Source organism: Scyliorhinus torazame, chromosome 1, assembly GCF_047496885.1.
Source record: "Scyliorhinus torazame isolate Kashiwa2021f chromosome 1, sScyTor2.1, whole genome shotgun sequence".
In the NCBI taxonomy this organism is placed as follows: Eukaryota; Metazoa; Chordata; class Chondrichthyes; order Carcharhiniformes; family Scyliorhinidae; genus Scyliorhinus; species Scyliorhinus torazame.
Window position 1 is genome coordinate 314787129 of NC_092707.1, and position 17049 is coordinate 314804177.

Consider the following 17049-nt stretch of genomic DNA (forward strand, 5'->3'; position numbering starts at 1 on the left):
TCACATGCTGTAATGTTCTTTGTTCTTTGTTCAATCACCACGTGGGAAGGCGTGTCCCATTTTACCATGTTTTCATGGCTTTATCTTTTTCTCCCTTGTTCTCTGGTTGTGCTTATAGAAGCATCAAGTTGTGCCTAATGATTGAATTGAGCTGGTTACACTGCTGTTCTCCTGTCCCCCTCTGTATTCATGTATGTTGAGCATTGTTTTTTTCTTGCTGTGCTGTATCATTCTTTTGTTGCGTTGTTAATCAAGATGTAAAATCTCAATAAATATACTTTTAGAAAAACAATTACCCTACCACTTGCTGGGCCTATATTGGCTCCTGATTGAGCAATGTTTTAATTTTAAAATTCACGGGCGGGATTCTCCACCCCCACGCCGAAGTGGCCGCGCCGTCGTGAACGTCGAGGTTCACGACGGCGTGGATCGGCCCCGGTCCAGACCGATTCAGGCCCTGACAATGGGCCAGGATCGGGGCTGCGTCATCTACACGCACCAGGCCTTGTCGCCCGCGTAAAAGCGGCGCCGCATAGATGACGCGGCCGGCGCCGCATAACGGACGTCATCCGCGCATGCGTGGTTGCCGTCCTCTCTAAGTCCGCCCCGCAAGAAGATGGGGGATGGATCTTGTGGGGCCGCGGAAGGAAGGAGGTCCTCCTTCAGAGAGGACGGCCCGATGATCGGCAGGCACCGATCGCGGGCCACCCCACATTCCAGGTAAAGCCCGGTGCAGGATCCCCCCTCGCCCCCCCCCCCAGCGTTCACGCACCGCCCACGACTGCAGCAACCAGGTGTGGACGGCGCCGGGGGGAACCCGCCATTTTGGCCTGGCCGCTCGGCCCATCCGGGTCTCAGAATAGCGGGGGTGCCGGAGAATCGCCATTTTTGGTGTCTCCGGCGATTCTCCGGCCTGGGGCCCGTGAAACTCGACCGGGCCGTTCCCACCGCTTGGGAGAATCGCGGGAGGGTGTCGAACCGGCGTCCCCGGAAATTCTGCCGGCCCAGGCAATTCTCCCAACCGACGTGGGAGTGGAGAATCGCGCCCCATGTCTTTGTTTTCAAATAACACCAAGGCCTCACCTCTCCTTATCTCTGCAATTTCCTACAAGCCAAACCTCTGATATACCTGTGTTTCTCCAAATCTGGCCTCTTGAGAATCCTTGATATTAACTGGTCCACCAGTGGCTGCTGTACCTTTAGCTGCCAGTGTCTTAAACTCTGAAATTCCCTTCCTCAGCCTCTCTGCCACTCTATTTCTACTTCCTCCCTCAGGACACTCCTTAAAATCTAGCACTTTGTCCAGGTCTTCTGCTCTAACATTTCCTTACATGGCTAGGTATCAAATTTAATTTTATGATTCTCTGCTGAAGTGCCTTGCGATTTTTGTTTACTGTGTTAAAGGTGTTCTATAAATTCATTTTGCTGTTGTTGATATGAACTGACAAATGTCTGAGGCTGAACGAGACTGTTCACAAGCTTGGTGCCATTCATGAGCAATATTTGTCCTTACTGTCATGATATTCAAACACACACATCATGATAGACACACCAACAGACAAATCAGAACACACAACACCACAACCAATCACAGAAAGATATAAAAGCACAAACACGACACCTGGTGGTCAGTATTAGCTGGAGAGGAGGACCAGGACAGACCTGCTACACGACACACTCAGGAAGACAGCACGTGCAGAGTATCCAGAACGAACTGTATTATAAGAGTTAAAATAAAATAGAGTTGTACCACATACAACTGTGTTGGCTCATCTGTGCACCAGAGCACCCGACACCACATGGTACAGGAGTGGATCGATACCTGCCGGCATACCTCAGTGTACACAGACAACCAGCAGTGCCCAGGCAAAATGATAGAGCTCCCGGTTCCGCAGCCGCTCCAGTGCTACGGCAATCTCCGCGAAAACTGGCGGCGATTCCGGCAATGGTTCGAATTGTTCCTGGTGGCAGCTGAACTCCAAGACCTGGATGATAGCGAAAAAATTGAATTTCTCCTCACCATCGCCGGTGCAAGGGCAAGAGAAATATTCACAAGGTTCAGGTTCTTCAGGAGGCAGCAAAGGTACGATTACCAGGCAGTCCTGGACAAATTCTCCAAGTACTGTGAAGAAAACGCAATTCAATCGGCAAGTAAAGGTAAGAAAAGCGGCAGTACTCACCTCGTGGCTGGGATCCCGGAGCCCGAATTCCCAGAGGCCGAAATCCCGGGCCTGAGAGAGGGCTGGGTCGAGGTCAGCGGCCACCTTGCTAAAGGTATAACGCTAGCACAGTTGCGCGAGCAGTGCGCAGAACCGGAAGTTTCGTTTGCGCATGCGCGAGATGCTGCGTATGCGCAGTCAAGAAAACGGCCATCGGTAAAGGAACAGCGATCTGAGCATGCGCAGTCGCTTCCTACGTGCTACATACCGAGCGTCAGGATGTCAGAGGCCCCAGACCGCACCAATTTAAAGGGGAAACGTCCCAAATCCAATTTAAAAGGGAAACGTCCCAAATCAAAAAAACAAAAATCTGTTAAAGCTGTAAAACAACCTTCCCTCACCTGGAATGACAGCACATTGCCGAAAATTGACCCAGGAGATAAATTTGACCTCCGAAGAACCCTCCGACAAGCAGTTACCTACGCACAAGCCGATGATTCCGACCTCGAATACTTCGATGACGATCTTTACAGTGTTTCCGGACCTCGCGAGCCCAATGATAGCTCCGTGGTCCTATACGACTATGACTCGGACGAACCTTTCGTGTTGCACATTGGCGGCCCCCACATTGAATCCGACGCAGATGCGGATTCATTTTTCGGATTTGAGGATCTTCAATCCAGCAGATATGACGTCCCAACTTATCAGTACCGGATGATGCTGCAGCCTGACATTAACAGACAGGGAGCGGTGCAAGCACACGGAGAGCGCCCTGCTGCCACACAGAGCGTGGTCCACATCCCGCTCAACGTTCCCGACTCTATGAAAGAAGACATGCAAGACTCCAGAGCGCAGTCCTCGCATGAACCAGAAGTGACTCCAGTGTCACAAGCCTCCACAGAGAGCTCGTGGACAGCCTCCACGATAGAAGCAACGCAAGACTCCAGAGCGCAGTCCTTGCACGAACAAGAAGTGACTCCAGTGTCACAAGCCTCCACAGAGAGCTCGTGGACAGCCTCCACGATAGAAGCAACGCAAGACTCCAATGTGCGGTCCTTGCAGGAACAAGACCATGAGGGTCTAGCAACCTCTCCTGACCAACCAGCGGCAGACGATGCAAGTCTGCCATGCTCACGTGAACAGCAAGAAGGCTATAACAGCCTACCATGCTCCACTACACAGCAGCATGACCATGACGGTCTCTCATGCTACAATGAAGGGCACAGCGCTGAAGACTGTTCAAGCCCAACTGAAGACAAGCCAAAGGAATCGCCTCTTCCAAGCCCGAAGAAAAAAGGTTTATGAGCTGACCTTCAGGATCATTATAGCCGAACAGAGATTAATAATGCTGCACGGTCACAGAAGGATGCTGAGGATTTGCTAAAGAAATTAATTGAATGTTTAACTTGCAAGGAGCACACTGAGAATTGCCAGTGTTTTAGTACGGATCGAAAAAATGGACAAGACATTGATCCTCAGGTAATGGAAATAACACAACCTGAATCATATCTACAGCAGGGACAAATGTCTCCCTTCAACACAATGCCGCAAAGTCCCAACTTCGGAGACCAGCAGTTAGTCAGTAATGACTCTTCAAACCTTGAGGGGAACATTAATTGCATTGAACCTATACACACTCCACTGATAAATGAGCAGAACATTGGAGCAAGAATCCTGAGGACACCGACATCGAGTAGCCAGATAACGAATTTAAAACCCGCAGCAGTTTCAAGTGAACCAAGTGTGCTTTCCACTAATGGTGAAGATGCAGATAAGGTCGACCCGATTATCCATTGTACCACACTAACCCCAGTGATTAAGCAGTTATGTATGGGGAGTATAATGTGGGCAATTGAGAACAGTAAAAGAGAGACTGTGACCATGCCAGTCCCAGCAAAATCAGACCCAGAGACCATGAAGGCATGTACATTAGACAAAGATACATATGAGGTACCTGAGAATAAAAGTGAAACGGAATGTTCTTTGGAAAATAGTACAATGTTGATAGAAACATTGGATCCTATATTCGAGACCATACATATGGGAGAATTTGGGGGTAATAAACAAGGTTCTGCAATGTCTGGGGGAAGATTTAAAATTCCAAAGAAGAAAAGCCCAAATGAAGGACAACGGCAAGACAATGACAGTCCACCGACATGGTGTGCACCACCAGATGAAAACTCTGACAATTTACCCAACCCTAGTGAACAGCAAGCTGCTAATGAGGATCTATCCACGGGATGTGAGACGAGTGACGACAGCATCCCACTTCCCATGCAAAAGGTGCAAGGTGACAGACCTCGCCTAGTGCATACCGAGGCACTCGACGATCATGGTGGGACCACTGACGACTGCGGTGGCGGCGCACCGCTTCCACCCTCGATGGCTCGAGCCTCTACACTGGTTGGTGCATTCCTGCATGTTCCGACTCCAGAAGTGCAGCTTCAGGGAATCTCGGCTGCCTCTAGTAAACCTGTTGGGACTCCGGACGGGGAGCATCGACGGAAGGCAGACCGGACTCCAGATGGGGAGCAGCCAAGCGCCGACTCTGATTCGCGCACGCCAGACCTTGCTCCGGACGGGCGGTGTCGCGGCCTCGGTGATGGCACGCTCAGGGTGACGGCGGATGCCACGGTGACAGGGAATGGATCGCGTGGCAGTCCCACTGGGTCGGCAGTGGCGACCAGCACCGGCGGTCCAAGACGGACACACCAATTCGCGCCATCGCCAGACGTTTATGCGAGCAACAATTCTCTCTCCAAGGCGACATGCTTCGACGTTTCTCTGCGGAGTTGCCCTTCCGGCACAGCAGGTGGCCGGAACCAGCGTGCACGGTCTCGGCCAACTTCCACATCTGGCACAGTTATCGCCCTGCATGATATTAGTGATGGTGCTACTTCGATGGCAACGATCCATCGGCTACAAGATGCCGTCCACCACAAACATAAAAAGAAAAAAGACTCCACCTTGTTCCTGGCATGCAGGGCGGATGGATTGGTGCGTAGGAGCAATCAGCGAGCTTTGCGCCGCCTTCCACGCTCGCAACTGAACCGTACGCACACGCCGGATCCTCCACTGGTTCCCAAGGATGACTTCGTGGAGATGCCATGGATCATGCCCCTTCCATCGCCACCAGAACCAAACCACAGCCAAGGCAACACTAACAAAGATGTTGAATGTTTTGCACGAATGAAAAACCAAGCACTGCACGAAGTACAACAAATGGAAAAGTAGAGACTTCGGCAACAGCATCACCTCCAACAGTCCAAGGTGAACCAGTGTGAACCCAAATCTCCACCGCTGAACCGGCTTGAGGACCAGCCTATTCTTGAGGCGGTCACCCATTAGACTGGACTTACAACGCTGTTCATACGTTCAAAAAGTCAAACACTTCTGTATTATAACCTGTTGTTGTTTATCGTTCCAGATATCGTCTGACCGGACCACTGTTCAAGTTTTTTTTTCTCGCATTCATGTTTTGTTATGGTACAACCTTGTTAGTGTGACGCACCCGACATCGCCCCATGTAAATAGTTACGTCATATACACACGCTGTACACAACACACGCACACACTCTTAGATGCACTCACGACACGATTATATTTTTAACCACGTAGGCACATATCTTTGTAAAAAGGGGGGATGTCATGATATTCAAACACACACATCATGATAGACACACCAACAGACAAATCAGAACACACACCACCACAACCAATCACAGAAAGATATAAAAGCACAAACACGACACCTGGTGGTCAGTATTAGCTGGAGAGGAGTACCAGGACAGACCTGCTACACGACACACTCAGGGAGACAGCACGTGCAGAGTATCCAGAACGAACTGTATTATAAGAGTTAAAATAAAATAGAGTTGTACCACATACAACTGTGTTGGCTCATCTGTGCACCAGAGCACCCAACACCACACTTACCATGATGAATGAGGAAGTAAGTCCGTGTTGTTATGGACGCTTGGTCAGCCCTCAACAATGGCTAAGATACTGAACCAGTTGCATAACGGTTTTAAGTTTGAATAGGGTGCGGAAAGTTCGATTCGTTCCAGGATTGATAATATAAGAAATAGGGCTTGGTTATTTTATAAACAAACTTCATTAAAACAAAAGAAAAGAAAACTGGCCGGGATTCTCTGATCCCGGGTCGGGGAATCCGCGGGGGGGGGGGCAGAATCGCATCACGCTGCTCCGCCGCCGGGCCGCCGATTCGGAGCAGTGGACAGCACTCCAGCACTGTACTAGCCCCCTAGGAAGGGGTGAATGCCTGGGCCTGGAGGCCCGTTGATGCTGGAGTCACTAGCTCCGGTTTTGATGCCGACGTCAACACTTGGCTGGGATTTCGGAGAATCCCAGCCACTATCTTTGAACTTTTACTTCAGCTCTAACACTAACAGATTACATGCAGTTTCCTAACCTTAACACGCAAGTTCCCATTACACAACATTGTACATGAACATACAGCTCTTGTTCCACTATCACAGAGAGACAAAGACAATACTTGCATTTACAAAGCATTTTTTCTTCTGCTGGGGACATTGATTCAGAATCCTTTTCCAAAGCCTGCCTTGGTGGCAACTTTCATGGCTTCTCTGCTCAGTTTCCACAGCCTTCTCTCTGTAACTTCACAGCAGCATTTCCTGTCTCTCTTTCTCTGCCCATCCCTCAAACAAAGGCTCGCCCCTGAGGTGGACAGACTTATCATAGAATTTACAGTGCAGAAGGAGGCCATTCAGCCCATCGAGTCTGCACCGACCCTTACACCCTGCTGTAGCCCACGTATCTACCCTATCCCCGTAACCCACTAACATTTTTTTTTTGGACACTAAGGGCAATTTAGCATGGACAATCCACCTAACCTGCACATCTTTGGACTGTGGGAGGAAACCGGAGCACCCGGAGGAAACCCACGCAGACACGGGGAGAACGTGCAGACCTACCACAGACAGTGACCCAGCTGGGAATCGATCCTGGGACGCTGGAGCTGTGAAACAACTGCGCTAACCACTATGCTACTGTGTTGCCCCAATCCATCATCATTATTTTGGCTAATTGCTCACTCCTGTTTATACATAAGAACAGAGCTATGCCATTATGCAACTAACCTTCCATTGACAGACACATAGGTCATCAGACTTTGTGCTGAACAAATGGGTTGGACAAACAAAGTTGTCCTGAATGACAATGGATCGTGAGTGGAACATCCTGGCTGAACTGGGACATCCTGTGCATTCCCATGAACAAGGTTAAGTCTGAATTGGACAAGCTAACTCAGGCTCTGGGCTTATCCCTCTGACTGTGCAGCTAGTAGTCTTTTCCTTCAGTCTGTTTAACCCCTAAATTGCCTGCTGCATCTTGGACCTCATTTATGGACCCAAGTTCCTAATATCTCCCTGCCAAGACAGTGTGAGAAAGTTAACTCTTTTGGCCAATCAATGCCATATTTACAGTGGACTTCTTTCAAATGAAATAACTGCACCTATCTGATTGTTCCACCCTACCTGTAATTGTCCTTTGGTTAGGTGTGCCCCAGCATTGTAGCACATCAAATTTACGGCAAAGTAAAGCAATTTCTTGAAGATCCCACATTCTATCCAGGTGCCAATTTCACCTCCCTCTACATGTGAAGAGATTGCAAAGTAGTTTATCTGCTATCAACTGACATCCGCTGGAATTAACTGACCATGACACTAAGAGTCAACTCTTTTTAAAATAAATTTAGAGTACCCAATAATTTTTTTCCAATTAAGGGGAAATTTAGCGTGGCCAATCCACCAAACCTGCACATCTTTGGGTTGTGGGGGTGAAACCTACGCAGACATGGGGAGAATGTGCAAACTCCACATGGACAGTGACCCAGGACCGGTATCGAATCCAGGTCCTCAGCGCCTTAGGCAGCAGTGCTAATCACTGCGTCACGGTGCCGGCCCATTCTAAGAGTCAACTCTACAGTCTCATTCATGGCAATTGCTACTAAAATGTTACTAAAATGCACTGCTGTGTTTGTTTTTTGTTTCTATTTTATGGTTTTGTATTTATTAAAAAATGGTTAATAAAAATATCATTTTAAAAAATGTTACTAAAATGATCTTCCTAGATCAGACAAATTAGGAGGGGCCTGTCAACCTTTCAGAATGATATGTACTAAGCAGTTCTGCCACTTACAATCATATCTCTTTTATGGCATTAATGTGTTCAAAGAGCTTATTATTAATGATGACATTTGCATAGGGTGTACAACATCTCAGGTCATCAATTGGACGGAGTCCTTTATTTACAAACTTATATAATTACTAGGTTTACGTTATTTATGTTCTTATTATAAGCTAATATTCTGATTTTCCTCATTAAAGGGCAGCATGGAAGCATAGTGGTTAGCACAGTTGCTTCACCGCTCCAGGGTCCCAGGTTCGATTCCGGCTTGGGTCACTGTCTGTGCGGAGTCTGCACATCCTCCCCGTGTGTGCGTGGGTTTCCTCCGGGTGCTCCGGTTTCCTCCCACAGTCCAAAGATGTGCAGGTTTGGTGGATTGGCCATGACGAATTGCCCTTAGTGTCCAAAATTGCCCTTAGTGTTGGGTGGGGTTACTGGGTTATGGGGATAGGGTGGAGATGTTGACCTTGGACAGGGTGCTCTTTTCAAGAGCCGGTGCAGACTCGATGGGCTGAATGGCCTCCTTCTGCACTGTAAATTCTATGAATATTTTACCCCAAATCTTCTTTTTGTTTCAGTGTCTGCCGGTCTTTTTTGTTGAAGGAAATTTTTCAAGGGGGTGAATAAACTGATCTGTTCATTTGTCTGGGCGGGGAAGGTGACCAGGATAAGGAAGGTGATACTGCAGAGGGTACGGCAGTCGGGTGTTGGAAGGGGAAGGGGGCAACCAAATTTGATGTATTATTATTGGGCGGCAAATGCAGAGAAGGTTCAGGGATGGAATGGGGAGGCAGGGGTTTGTGGGTGAGGATGGAGGGGGGATCATGTAAGATTTGGGGTTGCGGGCGCTGGCAATGGCACCGCTCCCGAAGATCCCCAGGGAAGTATTCGGTGAATGCAGTGCTGGTGGCCACGCTGAAGATTTGGAGGCAGTTTTGCAGAATTCCTCACAGTTGTCACTCTCAATTTCACCTGAATTAAGTGCTTCAACCTTTGAGAGCCTCAGCATCTGTGTGCTCTCGAAGGTTGAGGAGTTGGTCCATTCAATGGACCTGCATCCTAACTTCATGGTCGAACAAGACCCTGTCACTCCCCATCTCATGAATGGTGTGACTGGTGAACACTTTCGCCGTAGCACCTTGCATTGGGGGCCACATCTGTGTTACCTCTCTGCCATAGAAACATGAGTATTAGCCTTGGGGTTGTATGATTCAAAAGGTTAACAATTGGGTGTCAATCAGTGGCACACTCATGCATTGCAGCGCAGATTAAATTGGCACAATTGTTTTGTCAAGGGTCAGGGAGCTGATTAGGGAACTGACTTCCCCTTGTGGCAGACGAGGCACATGAAGATTGAAATTTGCAGTTAACTTCATCCTTAGGGGGCACCCTCATTCCCCCAGCTCTCATGGGCTGCGGATTAAACAAACCTTCCAACTTGAACAGCCAGCCACTCAGACACTAATCCCTGACAGCATGGCCTCTATAACCAGTGGCCTTGACCTTCCAGACATCTCATGCCGTGAAGCTTCAAAGTGCAGCCTGTGTGTGAGGTTCTTTCTGACTGCAGCCATCCACCCCCTAGTGAGGTGCTTCTGTCCTCACGAGGCTGGAACCACCCCTTTGTCAGAGTCCTGCTTCACAAATAATGGGTCCTGTGATGTCATTCAGATTAACTCAACAAGTTTCAACTCAGAAAATCCGAAGCGCTGGTCCAATTGATGAGCACGACTGCAAAATTGGATTCTGCAGACAATTGCAATGGAAAAGTATTTGGACACCATATAGGGAAATGTTTGCTATTGCGTTTCTTTGGGAGGGGATCTGCCAGTCGCGTTGCACCCGAAAAGCAGCGTGGCACAATACAATGGGTAGATGCCGGGAGATCCACCTTCCACAATCTACCCAGGACAATCTGCCTCGCAAGCTCTAACACAATCCCACAGGACGTCGCGATGTGAATCCAGCCCATTGTGGGCATGATCACTTTCTGGCAAATCTGCATATGAGAGGGAGAAGCTAGTCTCCTCGAGTAAGCGTTCCGGAGATCTACCCATGGTGTGGGATCTAACTGCCTTGCTTTGGAGACCTTGGGTGAATGCTAGTCTCCACAAATGGGAACGAGATGGAATGGCACTCATGGGGGTCTCCCAGGGGATTGGAGGAGGCCCCCAGGTGCCTGCCCTCTAGGTGCAGTGGTGCCCTGGCAGTGCCACCTGGGTGCCAGCCTGGCAGCGCCAAAGTGCCCAGGTTGCACTGCAAGCTGGCAGGGGCACTGCCAGGGTGCAAAGCTGGCACTTTTGCGTGGTGGTGATTGGGCTGGCGCGTGCCTGAGGGGGGCAGGGCAGGCCCAGAGCCCCCCTTATAGTGAGTTGGGGATTGGGGTCGCTTTGGGGCTCGAGAGATTGGGACACTATTTGAAATGACATCCTGATCTCTCACTGTACTGAGGGGTTCTGGCGAGCAGAGCTCCCAGTGCAGAAAATGGGGCTAATTGCGGCCTCATTGGGGCGTTCCCCACCGAGGCCCCTGATCTACCCAGATGGGCGTTACACAGCAGGCAGTTTCTCGGTGCTCCGAACGCGGGGAAACACCCGACTAATCTCGCCCTAGGGACTCTACCCCCATTTGGATGGATCGCGCCCGTCTTTCCGTAAGAGTTAGTTTGGAGATTGCTTTCTTCTGAATTTATTTTGCCTACACACTCTGAACAAACACCAGAATCTATCCTTGCTACTTTGACTTTGGTGCATGGAGATAAACAGCAACAGCAACAGCAGCAGGCTGTCCTATAGTAAGGATCAGCAGTTGAGCTGTTCGAGGCAGAAGGTCAAAGCTCCAAAAAGCATCAGCAGATTGGGAAACCAACATCATCTTGCCCAGTTCCAAGTTTAGGCAAGACGGAAAACCCATTGAGCTGTCGGGTCAGTAATTTAAATATTTAAATAGCCACTTTATTGTCAGCTGAAGGCAGGATTCTGACTTCAACAGCCAGTGCATGGGTTTCCCGATCGCTGTGGAACTTGTCAAGGTCAACAAGGCGAGAACACAGCAGGAGGCTATTGTTCAATATAACTGGGAGCCATTGTTGGATAAAACTAACAGGCTTGACAGCTTTGAAATAGTGAATTGCTTTGCTGCAGTCTATGTGAAAGGCTTGTGCTCACAGCATTTGTTGTAAGTGCCTGATTTCAGTGTTTCACGGGTGATTTTTAATTTTTGGAAGCTATGCCACCTGCTTTGGGCTTGACTCACCTTCACCTCATTGCAGTCAACCTCACTGGAGAATGGGCTCAATTTATGCAGTTATAGCATGGACCCTTGATGAGGAACTGGAGCAGCCACACTAACAGCAACAGCACTAACAGCAGCAGCAACAAGGCACAGCAGCTGCCTTTACTGCAGGAACATGCTGCTCCCCAGGAGGGGAGGAATGGATACGGAGCTTGATTGAAGGAAGCAATGCCCGCGCAGCATAGTGTTATGGGCCAGGGCTTAGAGAACCCCAAAGTGTATCATGGAGTTCACCTGACCCACAACTTTTACTAGATTGTGTTATGGGGAGCACACGGTCCACTCTACAGATGTGGTAGAGCAGAAATGGTAAAGTATTTTTTAAAGCAAAACAATGTTTATTCTATGAACTGAAGTTAAACTTTTTAAAACATACAGTGAACATCTTAGCAACCATTAATCCAAATACAACCCCCAAAGAATACAACACTGAGTAATCCTTTAAGCTTTCCTTTTAACATCCATAAGACTTAAAACAAAAAACCTTTAAACAGAAGCACATTAGGTTATTATATTCACGACTGAGAACATTTATAATTCTGAATTCACCAAATGATCAAGAGATGTCTTTTCATGGCAGAGAGATCAACAATACACCTGCTCTGTCTGGCTTCAGCTCCAACACAGAAAACAAAACTAAAACACACCCTGCAGCAAACAGCCTAAAACGAAAGTAAAAAGCTGACAGACAGCCCAACTCCACCGACTCTCTGACATCACTGCAGTAATAAACACCCATTTCTTAAAGGTACTCTCACTACAGATATTTATATACATACCCATTTATAAGCTCCCATTTCTTATATACATGACACCACCCCCCAAGAAAAAATAAATAAAGCATCAACTTCAAGATGGTTTCATTTTTCACCTTTTCACCATCCTTTAAGAAATGCACACAGTAAATATACTTTATCGTTTCAAAAACCAACACACATAAACAGGTATGATAATATAGTCCATTTTTCTTTCTGCCTCCAACTGAAATCCTTCTTGATTGACAGTCTCTTTGAACAAAAAGGTCTCTGAACGATCCATCCATTTTTCAACGCCTCGGCATTTTTCTTTAAAGTCAGATACTTTAGTTCAATCTGGTCATAGAGGCCCTTGTAATTCTCCAACACATGAGCATTGGTTATCACAGCTTTCAGGCAGTCAAATGCCTGTTGAAACTCCGCTGTCCATTGAAATGTTCGACATTTCTTCAGCAAGTCCATCAGTGGAGCAATCACGCCACAAAACTTGTGCACAAATGTTCGATCAAATCCACTCTTGCCAAGTAATCACATTATTTCCCTTTATCTTGAGGGTATCGCAAACTCCTCAATACTTGGTTTCACATCCCGTGTGACCATTCGACCCTGTCCGATTGTATGGCCAAGGAAAGCGACTTGGGCTTTTCCAAATTCACTTTTGGTTAGGTTTATCACCAAACCCGCCTCCTGAAGTCGATCGAATAACTCAATCAGATGTTTTAAATGTTCTTTCCATGTCTGGCTGAAAATTACCAGATCGTTGATGTATACCGCACAATTGGGTAATCCTGAAACAAATTTGTTAGTTAACCATTGAAATGTGGCTGGGGCGTTTTTCATACCAAATGACATAACTTTGAATTGGTATATACCATCTGGAGTCACAAAAGCTGAAATCTCCTTCGCCCTTTCGGATAAAGGTACCTGCCAGTAACCTTTAAGTAAATCCAGTTTGGAAATAAAAGCTGATTGTCCCACTTTCTCAATGTAATCCTCCAAACGTGGGATAGGATAAGAGTCTGTTCTTGTAACTGAATTAACCTTTCTGTACTCCACACACAACCGTTAGGTACCGTCTGGTTTAGGTACCATCAGTATGGGTGAGCTCCATTGGCTGCAACCCACTTCAATTATGCCATTTTTAAGCATACTCTCAATCTCTTTGTTAACCTGTGTCAATTTTAAAGGGTTAAGTCTATATGGATGTTGTTTGATTGGAACAGCATTTACCACATCTACATCATGTATAGCCATTTTAGTACTTCCCAATTTATCTCCACAAATATGCCCATGTGATATCAATAACTTTCAGGTCAGATCATTTTTCCTCTGGAAGGCAATGCAACAATTTATCCCAATATTTAAGAACATCCTCGTTTTCCAATTTAATTTGAGGTATGTCAAATTCACAGTCATCTGGATTTGGTTCGTCACTTTGAGTTTGAATCATTAAAGCCTCCTCCTTTTTCTGCCCTTCCCTTTCAAAGTACCTTTTAAGCATATTCACATGACACACTCAGTGAGTCTTCCTTCTATCTGGTGTTTTTAACCACATAATTCACCTCACTTAATTTCCTTTCAATCTGATAAGGTCCACAAAACCTAGCTTCTAAAGGTTCACCCGCCACTGGTAACAATACTAAAACTTTATCTCCACTGGCAAAACTACGAACTTTGGATTTCTTGTCCTCTACCCGTTTCATCGTATTTTGTGCAACTTTTAAATGTTGTCTAGCAAATTCACCTGAACTATTTAACAGTTCCCTGAAATTTGACATGTAATCCAATAATGTAATTTCCGATTTCTCACTCTCCAAATTTTCCTTAATCAATTTAAGTGGTCCTCTTACCTCATGACCAAAAATTTGTTCAAAAGGACTGAATTTGGTTGACTCATTAGGTGCATCCCGAATTGCAAACAGTACAAATGGAATTCCTTTTCCCCAATCCTCTGGTTAATCTTAACAATAAGCCCTCAACATTGTCTTTAATGTCTGATGCCACTTTTCTAACACTCCCTGCGATTCTGGATGGTGCGCAGTTGATTTAAATTGTTTTATTCTAAGCTATCCATAACTTCTTTGAATAACCTTGAGGTAAAATTTGATCCTTGATCTGATTGTATTTCTGTGGGTAGTCCATATCTAGTAAAGAATTTAAGTAACTCCTCCACAATCTTTTTAGCTGTAATATTATGTACTGGAATGGCCTCTGGAAACCTAGTAGACACATCCATTATAGACAAAAGATATTGATTCCCACTTTTTGTTTTAGGAAGCGGTCCTGCGCAATCAATCAGGACCCTTGCAAAATGTTCCTCAAATGCTGGAATGGGCATTGGTTTTATCACTGCTTGAGGTTTCTTTATCACTTGACATGTGTGACATGATTGACAAAATTTAACTACATCTTTATGTAGTCCAGGCCAATAAAAATGCTTCTGGATTTTAGCTTGAGTTTTCCTTATTCCCAAATGACCTCCCACTGGTACCTCATGTGCAACTTGCAACACCTCCTTTCTATACCCTACCTGCAATACTACTTGATGAACTTCTGCCCACTTTTCATCCGCCTGCATATGTAAAGGTCTCCATTTTCTCAGCAAGACATCACTTTTACGGTAATAACACTCTGGTATACACTCAGGTTCCTCTTCCGTGTATGCTTTCTGATACATCTGGTTTATTTCTACATCTTTCTGTTGTAACTCCGCCAATGTTCCTGTACTAAAAATATCCGCCTCACCCTCCACTATCTGACCAAAAATCGTTTCTGATAATTGCACTTCACCTTTATCTTCACTCTCTAATTTCTCCTCTTGTCTTAACGTGTGACTTTGCAACCTTGTTACTACACAATCCGGAAATATCCCAGGATATTCGTCCTTCAACACTTCAGTTGTCTGATTTTCCACTGGCTTATCAACCACAGTAGGCATCACTCCCACCTGCGATCCAGCTATATCATTACCCAAGATAAACTGTATTCCTGGACAAGATACTTTCTCTATTACTCCTACTACCACTTCACCACTCTTCACTGGACTATATAGCCCCTCAAGGTGAGGGCTTGGCCCCTAAAGGTGCGGAGAAATCCGCACCTTTGGGGCGGCCCGACGCCGGAGTGATTCCCGCCACTCCATCCAGCTGGGACCCCCCGCCCCGCCGGGTAGGGGAGAATCCCGGCCAATGCGTTTGTCCTGATGAGTGCAAGACAAAAGGTTTTGGTGAGATCTCTATTTTTTCAGCAAAACTCAAATATTTACTTCTTAAATGTGGCACTGCAAGTACTGTGCACTGCAAAACTGCTGCAGGAAATGCAGTGTAATAATAATAATCTTCATTGTTATCACATTAACACCGCAATGAAGTTACTGTGAAAATTCCCTAGTCGCCACATTCCGGTCGCCTGTTTGGGTACACGGAGGGAGAATTCAGAATGTCCGATACACGTAACAGCACGGGCAGGATTCTCCACTCCCGCGCCGAAGTGCCCACGCCACCGTGAACGCCGTCGAGGTTCACGACAGTGTGAAACGGCCCCTATCCCAACCGATTCAGACCCCGACAATGGGCTAGGATCGGGGCCGCGTCATCTACACGCGGCAGGCCTTGTCGCCACGTAAAGGCGGCGCCGCAAACATTATGCGGCCAGCGCCACATAACTGCCGTCACCCGCGCATGCGTGGTTGCCGTCCTCTCCGAGTCCGCCCCGCAAGAAGATGGCAGACGGATCTTGCGGGGCCGCGGAAGGAAGGAGGTCCTCCTTCAGAGAGGATGGCCCGACGATCGGTGGGCACCGATCGCCCATCCCCTCCCCCATCCCCCATCCCCTCCCCCCGCCACGCAGGCAGCCCCCCCCCAGCGTTCCCGACGGCAGCGACCAGGTGTGGATGGCGACGGGGGGAACCCGCCGTTTTGGCCTGGCCGCTCGGCCCATCCGGGCCTGAGAATAGCGGGGGTGCCGGAGAATCACCATTTTGGGTGTCTCCGCCGATTCTCCGGCCTGCGGCCCGCGGAACCCGACGGGGCCGTTCCCGCCGCTTGGGAGAATCGCGAGAGAGCGTCGGACCGGCGTCCTGGGAAATTTTGGCGGCCCAGGCGATTCTCCCAACCGGCGCGGGAGTGGAGAATCGCGCCCCACATCTTTCAGGACTTGTGGTAGGAAACCGGAGCACCCGGAGGAAAACCACGCAGACACAGGGCGAACGTGCAGTAATAATGAGTGTAAAATTATTGGTATTTTGATATATTACTTCATAAAATGCCAGGGAAGGAGTTTGTCCCTTTTGCAAATTGTTAATATGTGTTTTATTTTATTTTAATTATGGTCAAGAAACTGTCTTGAACATTACAAACATGACAAGTTAATTAAGCCCAGTTCTGCACTTGCCTGTATTTGTACATTCATGGAATCGAATAATGCGTTGTTGATGCTGCACAGAAATGTCCTCAACAAGGATCCAGTGAATAGTCCTATTGTTTCCTTGTTTGTAAAGATTTCCTCCTAATTTGCATCAGTACCAGGCAGTAAGAGCTCTGAATTCATTAGAAAAGCAGACTGAAAGCTGTATCCTGTGAGGTGCACACACTAAGCAATTTTAAGTCTCTGCTCACCACCATTTTTTTTAACTGCAACATGAAAAGTCATGAATATCTCTCTATTTATTTGAA